The sequence below is a fragment of the Danio rerio genome, chromosome 5, assembly GCF_049306965.1.
Source record: "Danio rerio strain Tuebingen ecotype United States chromosome 5, GRCz12tu, whole genome shotgun sequence".
NCBI lineage: Eukaryota > Metazoa > Chordata > Actinopteri > Cypriniformes > Danionidae > Danio > Danio rerio.
The window spans coordinates 31,565,001-31,576,221 of NC_133180.1; the positions used below are offsets into that span (position 1 = coordinate 31,565,001).

Genomic DNA, 11,221 nt, shown 5'->3' on the forward strand with positions numbered 1-11,221 from the left:
GTTGTCATTGTAAAAAGGCTTTATAGTCCTGCTCAGCAATCAGCACAAGACTGAGACTTGTGAATGTTCTTAGGATGCAGTTCTTTTTAGTGAATCACATTTTAAGTTGTCACATTTCTATAGCACTTTATGCAAAACAGATTGTGTCAAAGCAGCTTTAAGGATACAATTAAGGATTCAAATCAGTTTAGTAAGCCCACAAGGAATCTGCGTGCCAGAATTCCGCAGATTTTTAGCCTTGATCATTAATTTTGTTTATTTACTTTAGTAAATTTGTGTAACATCTATATTTATTCAGTTTTTAAATTAATTACAGTAACATTATTGACTAATATGAAAATGTTCATCTGATTTATGTACAATGCAGTGTTTACAGTAATATTTTCTGTCTTTTAGTAGAGATATTATATGAGAGACTTGCTTCGTTTACCAAATAAAGTGAATCTAGTTGGATTTGCATTTTAAACATTAAATTAAAGTTTAAAATGTATTATTTTTTATTTCATATATTAAGGTTTTAGTTCTGATACTCCCAAAATTATTCCGCTGAAATCCGCAGATTTTTATCAAAATCCTCCGCAGAAATAGCAAAAAACGTCCACTGATTCCGTCTGGCCCTAGTTATAATTAAGTATAAGTATTCAGCAACGAGCAGTTCAATAAAATACATCAATTGTGTTTTCCAGTTTCCACATCAGTGTTGAATCAATTAATCTCAAGACCAATGTCAATGTTAAAGGATGTGATTCCACTAATAGGTATTCAAATAATTGACTTGAAATAAATGAGCCAGTTCTTTAATGAATTGTTAAAAATAGTGTCATTTGTTTGGATTGCCTGACAAATGATTGAACTCAATTCATGGGTGTGGGTATGTATGTGTATTATCTTACTGAACGGATCAAAGTTGTTTAGTTTCAGTAAACTTATTTATTAATAAATGAACATACGTTCCTTTGTTTTGTATTTCCTAGTGCAACATCATATTATAAACACCATCCTTATCCCTTTAAGTATCCCTTTAAGTTTTTTTTCAACACATCCCATAATTCCTATAATATTAACCTCTATCAAATGGTTGATATGTTGGTCTATGGTAAACATACCAAAATTAATACTAAAAAAAATCTGAACATAAGAAGTCTAAAACCAATTTATTTTTAAAAAAATTATCAAAATAAAACATTTTGAATGCTAAACCACCTTTATTTTTTTTTAAATATGCCATAAAATACTTCAGTTTCTCATTTAACATGTTTTCTTGTTTGTTTGTGTGGTGGAAATTCATTTTATTTATCTTTTTTTTCATTTGATATACTAATTTGTTCTAATTTTAAAGGTCTGTTCTTTAATTCTTCCATGGACTGTTTAAGTTAGACCAAACGTTACCATTTTGAAATCTGTTTATCACCAGACAAGATCTGAATAAGTACATGGTGGTTTAACAAGCTACATGTTTGTTTGGGAGGTAAGACTGAAATATAGATGGTCAAAAATGAAGTTTGAGCGCTGATGCAACTCTGATTCATCCAGTATGTCACTGATGACCTTGCGGGTATTACAAACTTGATAAAAAGAGAACTCACCCTGTTTCTGCATCTCACTCTCATGCAGAAACTGTTGTTAATGTATGATCGTGTGACCTTCTTTGCAAAGAATAAAACTTTAAAAGACACTTTGGATAAGAATTTGTCTTCTTGACCACTGAGAGAGAGTCCTTAAAGAAAATTGCCACTACAGTTTGTTTTTACAATAAAACCAAAATCAAGTGTAATAGTGCAACAGGATTATGTCTGCTTGATTGTTTTGTAAACCAACAATGCTATGTGTGTCAACCATTATTTTAAACAGTCACTCTTTAAATGACTTTAACAGTCATCATTTAAACAGTCAAAATATGGTTAACCATTTGGTGGAGCAGGCAGTTAAAAGGTTAAACTTTATTTTAACACAATAAACCTTTTCCCATCCATATATACCAAAATACTTGGAATTTGTGATTTCCTATTGTGAATTTTGTCAAAGCAAATAATTCAATTAAACCAGAACAACTCTTCATTCTGAGAACGTTTTAAGCTGCATCCACACAGTGGTAATTGGCATTCATGTACTGAGGACTGATCTAAAACCAGTGCTCTTAAATAAATCCATACAGATCTAGGTCTTTAACAGACTGTAGGCAACCCAATCAACACATTTACAACAGGTCCTAGAGTAGCAGTAGACAAAACTAGCACATACACACAGCAGAGGTGAAAATAGCTCACTGCAAAACACTGAATATATTGTTCTTTCTGGACTATTCACATGTCTGTATTTTGACACTATTGCACAAATGAATTACTCAAAAAGACCAAGAATGTGCTTTAAAAAAGTAAACATGGGTCTGCTTCCATAGCTTTGTTGTTAATGCGTAGACACATGGCGCTGTGCTCACAGCGAGTTGAGTTCGATTCCCTGCTTAGTCCTACGCTGATCCTTCTCCTCTCTCTGCTCTCCACAATCCTGTCTATAATCTCCATCATCCTATAACTTTAAAGGTGAAACCTCCTAAAATAGAAAAAGTAAATAGGCTCCGATTTTAATTTCTCTTTGACCCTTTCAAAATGTGAAGAATTTAGTTTGTCACATGTGCCAGGGAAAAACAAACTGTACGACACGTCCTGTGCCATTTTCAGAAGTTATAAAAATAGATAATACTGATATTGGCATTGGCATAAGTCCATCCATGACGTCTGCTGTGAACAGACAGGACAGTGCGATGAGTCAGTATTATAAAGGCACATTAGTAATCGAGTGCGTGAGGAGGCCCTATGTGATGTCATTGACCCCTCCGGCCGAGGGTGATAAGACAGGGTGTGGCCTCTTCCTCCCTGACACGAGAGACGCCGATAAGAAGTCTTTCATCCTGTGCCATCTTTGGTCTATCTAGCTGAACACAGTAGCTTCAAACTAGTGTGAGAGAAAGTGTGAAGGTTGGCCTCTACGACTCAGGGCTGGGGAAGAAAACATATTAGCTATACTACAAGAAAGAAACAATTATTTACGTTTAGATACTTTACATGACAGATGAAACACCAAAATGTATAGTTGTTATGGTGTCTAGTGCAGGGGTTCCCAAACTTTTCAGCCCATGACCCCTAAAATAACAATGACAGTGACTCATGACCCCAATATCCTCTGAGGTGGTTATGAATATATAAACTTTTCACACAACGGCGCATACATACCAATAGGCCCAAGTCTATTCATCATTTAATTTTCAAGAACACCACTGTTCTCTGTTGTGCCTGTATTTATTTTTAGTGTACATAAGTGCTGTAAAGTTGTTAGAGGGTTTAACCTGGTGCCATAAAATCAATGTGCTCTGTCTTTAATGCAACGTAATCACCCCAGGGGTCACAAAAAACTTGAAAGTCTGATGGCTGTATTTGCATGTTTTCTTAATATAACTATATTAACTATTTTTTATCTTTTGTAGGTTATGGATAAAATATGGTAATTCTAATAGTTTAATAAAATGAATCTGATTTTTGTAAAACACCATCATTGTCCTGCAACCTCCCCTGGGGGTCCCGACTCCCACTTTGAGAACCACTGGTTTAGTAACTAGTAACATACGGTTAACTTACGGCCAGTAGTTTACCAGTAACATACTGTAAATCAATTACAGCAAAAATACTGTATTCACATTTACAGCACTATTAACATGCGGTAATTCTCACTATTCAACTTTAAAGTACACTGTATAACTGTCCTAAAGTAAAAAACAGTTCATATTACAGTTAAATACTGTGTAAATTACATAAATCATTAACAGTGTATTTTAAAGCATTCATTTAGCATGAGCCAATAAGTTATCAGAGTGTTCAGCAATACATTTGAAATGGAGGATCATTTAAGTGTTCTTCATGACTTTCTAAACCATACTTAATTTTATAGTGAACACAAGCAGTTAACTTGTGCAATAGAAATATTCATTCTTGTCCAGTGTGGGTTTTTCTTTTTTCAAAAAGTTTTGAGCGATTTAAATTTCGTTAAACTTGTTAAAATAGAGTTTTATGTATTTTAAAAGCCCTCAGACAAGCACTTTTCTTGTTCTGTATATATTTCTTTTCAGAATCTGAAACAATGGCTATGTTTCCATCCAAAGAGGTGAATTAAATTTATATGCAAAACAAGAATATCGTATAAAAGATATGCAAATAAAGCAACATTTACGTCCAGTGAGTCAAAGAAAACAAAATCATCCCTTTCTGATTAACTGGTGCCAAATATCAGCAGTAAAAATGGAATTTGCTTCTGTATGAGAAGCTGCGGGAATCTTTTTTCATTTAATAAATGACTTGCTTCTCAGAAGACAAATGCCAACATACAATAAACGCATGGTGGTGTTTGAAGGTTTGAGACGTGGAGCACAAACATTATTGATTCTGGAGGTGATTAATAATATAATAACACTAATTCTGAAAGCTTTAAGACGTTTCAGATTGACCAAAACAACATTTCAGTTATTTTACAATGTGCTCAGCCTGCTGGTTTGTCCATTCACACTCATTTTTACCATCACATGATCTCTTATAACAAAATCACATAAGCTTTTTAATGCACATACTGCAATTTGTTCAATTTGTTCATACTGCAATTTGTTCACCATTACATGATCTCTTATAACAAAATCACATAACCTTTTTAATGCACATACTGCAATTTGTTCGGTTAAAGTGTTTCCATTGTAGTTTATGCACATTTTTTAATGGAATAAAATGTCTATACTACTCAGTTATGCGCTTACATTTTTATGCCCATTTTCAAAACCCATGCGCATCTTGCCATTTCTATCATATAAAATGCACATATAAATAGGTGGATGAAAACATAGACAATAGCTGGATTCTGTGCTAATACTGTACCTTGTGGAGAAAGTAAGTAGTCTAAAAACAGTTCAAAGTGCAAGTGCACATAACTCCTCTGGTTTTCACTGACCCGCTAGGAGCAGTATTTTAAACCCAACTTGGAAGCCAGAGTTACACTCTAAACATGTATGCTAAAGACAACGGACTCTTAGAATGTTTACTTGCACTGCTCTCAGCTGGCCTCTGTTTCACTCACCCCCTTAAACATCACCCCCATCCAGGTCATGGCACCAATGTCCGGTTGTGCTCAACACTCTCTGAGCTGGACTCTGGCAAATCTCCCATGGGAGGAGAGCACACTAACAAGGACACTAAAGATTGCAACCTCTCGCATCTGTCACTAGTGTGTATCTTGGACAGTTTACTCGCATATTTCTCATTAGATGGCCTGCATTACACTAACCCACTTTAACCTCACCATCGTCCTGGTCATGGCACCAATGTAATCCCTCTGGTTTAACTTGACCTGAACTCAAACCTGCCGATTCTCCCTTGAGAAGTGAGTGCCCTAACAAGGACACTAAAGGGTGCAACCTCTAGCATCTGTCACCAGTGCATATCTTGAACAGTTTGCTCACATAACTCTCACTAATTGACCTGTATTACACTAACCCACTAGTCCACACTAACCCACTTAAACAACACCAATGTAATCCCTTCAGTTCTTCACAACCCACTCTGAGCTAATCTCAAACCTGGCAATTCTCTCATGGGAGGCGAACACACTAACAAGTACACTAAAAACTGCAGCCTCCAGCATCTGTCACTAGTGCATGTCTTGAACAGTTTGCCTCCAAGAGAACTCTCACAAGTTGACCTGTACTACACTAACCCACATAAACCTCTCTTTCATCCGGGTCACGGCACCAATATAATCCCTCTGGTTCTGCACAACTCACTCTGAGCTGATCTCAAACCTAGTGATTCTGCCATCGGAGGGTTTCTAACAAGGCATGTCTCAAAATAGGCAATCTTTGAGGAGAGCCATGTAAATAATGTCAATTAACATGGCTAATTTTAATTAGTTATTGCACCAGTATGACCCAGCATGAAGCTACATAGCCTTCAGCAGCTCTGCAAAATGCATTTCAACAATAATTACAGCACTGTAATGCAGAAGTTTTGTTATGAAGGCCATAGCATCATCATATTTCTACATATGCAATGCTAAGGGCATTTTAATAAACAGCACAGCACATATACCACAAAAATAAAGCACACCCAGAGATTTCCAGTAAAGCGCTTTGTTCTGTTGTTTTATTAGGATGTCAGATAAAGCGATGAACATCAATAATTTATTATTTAGGAAAGAATGAGCGTAAGATATTATGCGTGCCACATTGCATGCCTATTATGTATGTTTTTTATGAAAACCAGGCCTAAGAAAACACTGACCATGACCATTTTCTCCCTCTCTCTCTCTCTCGGTTAGGCTTACCAAAACACTTCTCATTGATCGCCCTGTAAATTTATTAGCCATTGTGACAGCTTCCTGCCAGGTTCAGCAGGCGATCAGGGGAAACACGCAAGTGGTCAGATAAAGCGAGGGCACACAATGCCTATTGTGTCCTAATTGCGGGTCAAACTATTACCCGAATGGAATGTTTTCCAGGTATGCATGTACGTTTGCGTCTATGAATGTCCATGTTTGGTTATGCATGTACCTCCTGCTGAAGAATGAAGATTGTCGCTAGAAAGCCTTTAAAAATTCCAACCGCAAGGTCAGAAAAACAAGAGAGCACGGACAAGAAGAACAAAGGAAGTGGATTCTGGCCAAAGGCAAACAAACGGGCGACAATGGCTTTAAATGAATTACCTTGACCTTCTGCGGTCAATAGCACTCCGAGTTTAAGTTCAGCATTTTGAGGAAAGTATTTGAAAGGGTGTGCTCTCGCTGGACTTCTGGTTACAGAAATGAAAAACAATAATATCTGTCCTTCTGATACTGCCAAACGGCACCATTACAAGAATATCTCGACATCTATTATGCGTAATTTTAAACCCTGGGAATGAGCTTTAAGTAGAGTTCATTCAGATCTATTTGTATAAGTGTTGACAAACTTTCTGTGCAACTGTAGCAAGTGTCTCAGTTGATGTTCGGAGGTCAGCATTTAAGTGTCTGCATTATTTTTATAGATCTATTTAATGGTTTATACGACACATATCTGAGGGGTTGTTGGCTTAATGTGTGTCAGAGCTTGTTTAAGTAAATGAAACTAAGTTTAACTGGATATTTTAAAAACAGACATAGAATACACAGATGAACACATTGTGGCAAAAATAGGACTGGCCTTTGGTTTTCCAGCCCATAACCTAAAAGGATACATTTTATGCCTCTTTTTACAACATAAGTCTCTGATGTCCCTAGATTGAGTATGTGAAGTTTCAGCTCAAAATACTGCACAAATATTTTTTAGAACTCTTTGAATTTGCTCCTTGTAGGCTTTGATCCAAATTGAGTCATTTAAAATTGAAATAAGGGGGAAAATGTAGCTAATCACTATCAGGTTTTTTGAGATGGACAGAAATTAACCCCACACTGGAAAGAGATTGAAATACATTTAGATGCCATTTTTGAAGTAGAGATTGCCTACACCTGTGAATCCAAATATTTAGGTATTATAAATTTAGATGGTTGGATTATTAAAGAATTGTAACTTTTAAATTTAATGCCATGTGTCTATATACAGTTGAAGTCAGAATTATTAGCCCCCCTGGCTTATTAGCACCCCTGTTTATTTTTTTCCCCAATTTCTGTTTTATGAAGGGAAGAATGTTTCAGCACATTTCTAAGCATAATAGTTTTAGAAACCTATTTCTAATAACTAATTTTTTTTTTATCTTTGTCATGCTGACAGTAAATAATATTTTACTTGATATTTTTCAAGATACTTCTGTACAGCTTAAAGTGACATTTAAAGGCTTTATTAGGTTAATAAGGTGAACTAGGCAGGTTAGGGTAATTAGGCAAGTTATTGTATAATGATGGTTTGTTCTGTAGACTATCGGGGGAAAAATAGCTTAAAGGGGCTAATAATTTTGTCCCAAAATTGTTTTTTAAAAAATTTAAAACTGCTTTTATTCTAGCCGAAATAAAACAAATAAGACTTTCTCCAGAACTAAAAATATTATCAGACATACTGTGAAAATTTCCTTGCTCTGTTAAACATCATTTGGGAAATATTAAGAAAAGAAAAAAAAATCAAAAGGGGGCTAATATTTCTGACTTCAACTGTATATATATATATATATATATATATATATATATATATATATATATATATATATATATATATATATATATATATATATATCTTTTCTTCTTTAAAGGCAATTTATAGTTGCTTTTGTTGTTGTTGAAGGGAAGAAAATACAAAGCATGTGCAAGATCTGTAAGTCTCTTTCTGTACGAGAGATTATGATAAGATATATATTTATTTTCTTTTGGAAACTCTTTTTTTTTATTCAAATGAGATTATGCTTTTAAAAAGAGGGTGGAGCTACAAATGCCTATGCATCAGCATAGTGACAGATTCAAAAAAGGACCAACGTCATCTCTGTGAAAAACTGAAAATATGGAGAATACAGTGTGCATTTGTGCATCCTAATATATTTATAATCTATAATGACTCCTAGTTGCTGACATTATCTTCAGCATGTATGGCATGTTGACTGCTACAACTGTCCTGGAATCTGGTTAGATGGTAAACTGACATTTGAAAACCAGGATTGGTTTTGTTTACAGAAACAAATCTTCTTTTACACACTCTTCAAAGCAGCATTTGGTCAAATTAACAGTATTATTATTACCAATTTTGGATTATGGGAATTTAGTTTAGATCATCTTTAAAAACTCTCCTTCACAAACTGGATGTTATTCTCCATGCAGCAATTCGTTTTGTTACTGATGCGCCATTTAATACTTATCACTGTCAACTGTATTCTTTGTTGAATTTCTGTTAATTTGCAAAAGTCTTATTGGGAAAACTCCACTATGTTTATTGACACTTTTTAAAGGGTCACAAAAACCCCTAAACATATTTTTTTAGATGTTGACAGACATATATACTGTTGAAGTCAGAATTATTAGCCCCCTGTTTATTTTTCCCCCAATTTCTGTTTAACAGAGATATTTCAACATATCAACACATTTCTAATCATAATAGTTTTTATAACTCATTTCTAATAACTGATTTATTTTATCCTTGTCATGATGACAGTAAATAATAAAATAGACTAGATATTTTTTTAAGACACTTCTATACATATAAAAATTCAGTCCCGTTAATAGTACAAGATCACTGTGCTTGTTTGTAGTTTTCCCTTGGTTCTATTTGTTATTATTTGCATTTGTGAAATTGTTATTGTATTGTGCCCTGCTGCTTTGTACTGTATCTGCTTTTTATGTTGCCTCGTGGACAGGTTGTCATTGTAAATGAGAATCAGTTTTCAATTGACTTACCTGGATAAATAAAGGTTATTAAGACAATTTTAATGGTGGATGGCTGCTTCTCACTTAGGGCTGTTTATGCTAATGAAGTATAGATCATCAGTAATGGGCCCAGATGGTACTAAAAGAAAAGGTCAATCAAAGTGTTTCTACAGATGTTTTATGATGTGTGGTTGTAATAAATATAATTACCTTATTTTTTATTATTAGAGACCGGCTATATTCACAAACTGATATCACACAACTGTTTAAACCTTTTATAGAAGTAATTTTTGCGTAATAGGTCCTCTTTAATGGACAGTATGTGCTGAGGCACCACTAAACCAATAATCAATAGTGATCATCCTGACTGTACTGGAGACATGATAAGCCTTGTACCTGTAGCTCGTGATGACACAGCACAGTACAGGATTTAGCTCAGATATGAAATAGATTTTTAATTATCTTTATCAGTTGAGCTAATGAGTGTCTTTTAGGACCCCAAAGGTAAATATCTCAGGGTCAGCAGTAATGACAGATGTACACTTTTGTGTTTTTGTGCCCATTTAGAATGACACCTATTTGGTATGCTTAATAAACTATTATTTAACTTTAGATTTACTTTAAATGAAAATTATCTACACTGTAAAAAATATATGTTAGTTTACTGTTTCCGTATTTTGTGTTTTCTGTCGTGAATTGCATTATGGGACCTTGATCTACGGTTTAACAAAATTATTACTTTTATTGACATTTTAGTAGTTTGAAATAACAAATCTATAAGAATAAAGAAGTCTGTAAAATAACCAAAAATCACTTAAAAATGTTTTTTTTGATCACTTTCAACTTTATATTAAAAATGTTAATAAAAGTCACTTTTTTAAACTTTTCAAGGTTACAAGTTGTTGGAAGAAAGATCAAGGTCCTGTATCGCAACTCAAAAGCATAAATAAACAAGGCGAAATTAAAAATTAAAACACAAATCAGAAAATACATAAAAATGCTAATTTACATATATTTTTACAGTTATAAAATACTTTATTCTTTACGGTTTTGAGGATTGGTCTTAATTTTCAATTTACTATAGAATTTTTGTTTATTATATAATTCCAAAACAAAATTGTATTTAAAAATACACAACTTTGGTAGTCACAACTTTTACTAGTATCAAAGAGCTTAGGTGATTCTGTGCTCTTTGGTAGTAGTAGTAGCCTATATTAGATTGCAGAATATTACACTTTATTTTACATATATTTTTACATTTTTATTAATGGTAATTTCAGCATTTGTATTATCATTAATAAAGTCAGTTGTTTATTTAAATAGTTATTTCACTGTGAATTATTGAACATTCATAATTAGATTTTTAGTATTTTAAATATTTATTTTTACTAATGTGAACATAGAATATACTTATTACTATGATTTGTTCATGTAATGCATTAATTCAATGTTAACCAATCACAATAGTGACAATGTTGGCAACCCATAAAAATCTATTATGATTTAAATATGTTTGCTCTCATTGTTTAGATAGACCTCAAATTTCGATTACAGCTCTGTAATATATAATCCATACCCTGTAAAAATTATATTAATCTTTACAAGAAAATATTTAGCTTTTTCAAATTATTTTTGCATTGTTGTTGCTATTTCATAGTTACTGTTTTGTAGAATTTAATTTGTATCAAGTTTTAAGTGAAAATTTCATTTAGTCCCTTTATGAATCTGGGGTCGCCACAGTGGAATGAACCGCTAACTTATCCAGCATATGTTTTACGCAGCGGATGCCCTTCCAGCTGCAACCCATCACTGGGAAACATCCATACACACTACAGACAATTTAGCATACCCAATTCACCTGTACCGCATGTCT

General features: G+C 33.8%; 1 protein-coding gene across 5 annotated transcripts in view; it reads left to right on the forward strand.

Moving 5' to 3' along the window:
- Nucleotides 1–11,221, forward strand: part of ube2g1a (ubiquitin-conjugating enzyme E2G 1a (UBC7 homolog, yeast)) — a 215,238-nt gene that overhangs the window by 166,978 nt on the left and 37,039 nt on the right. The window lies entirely within an intron of this gene.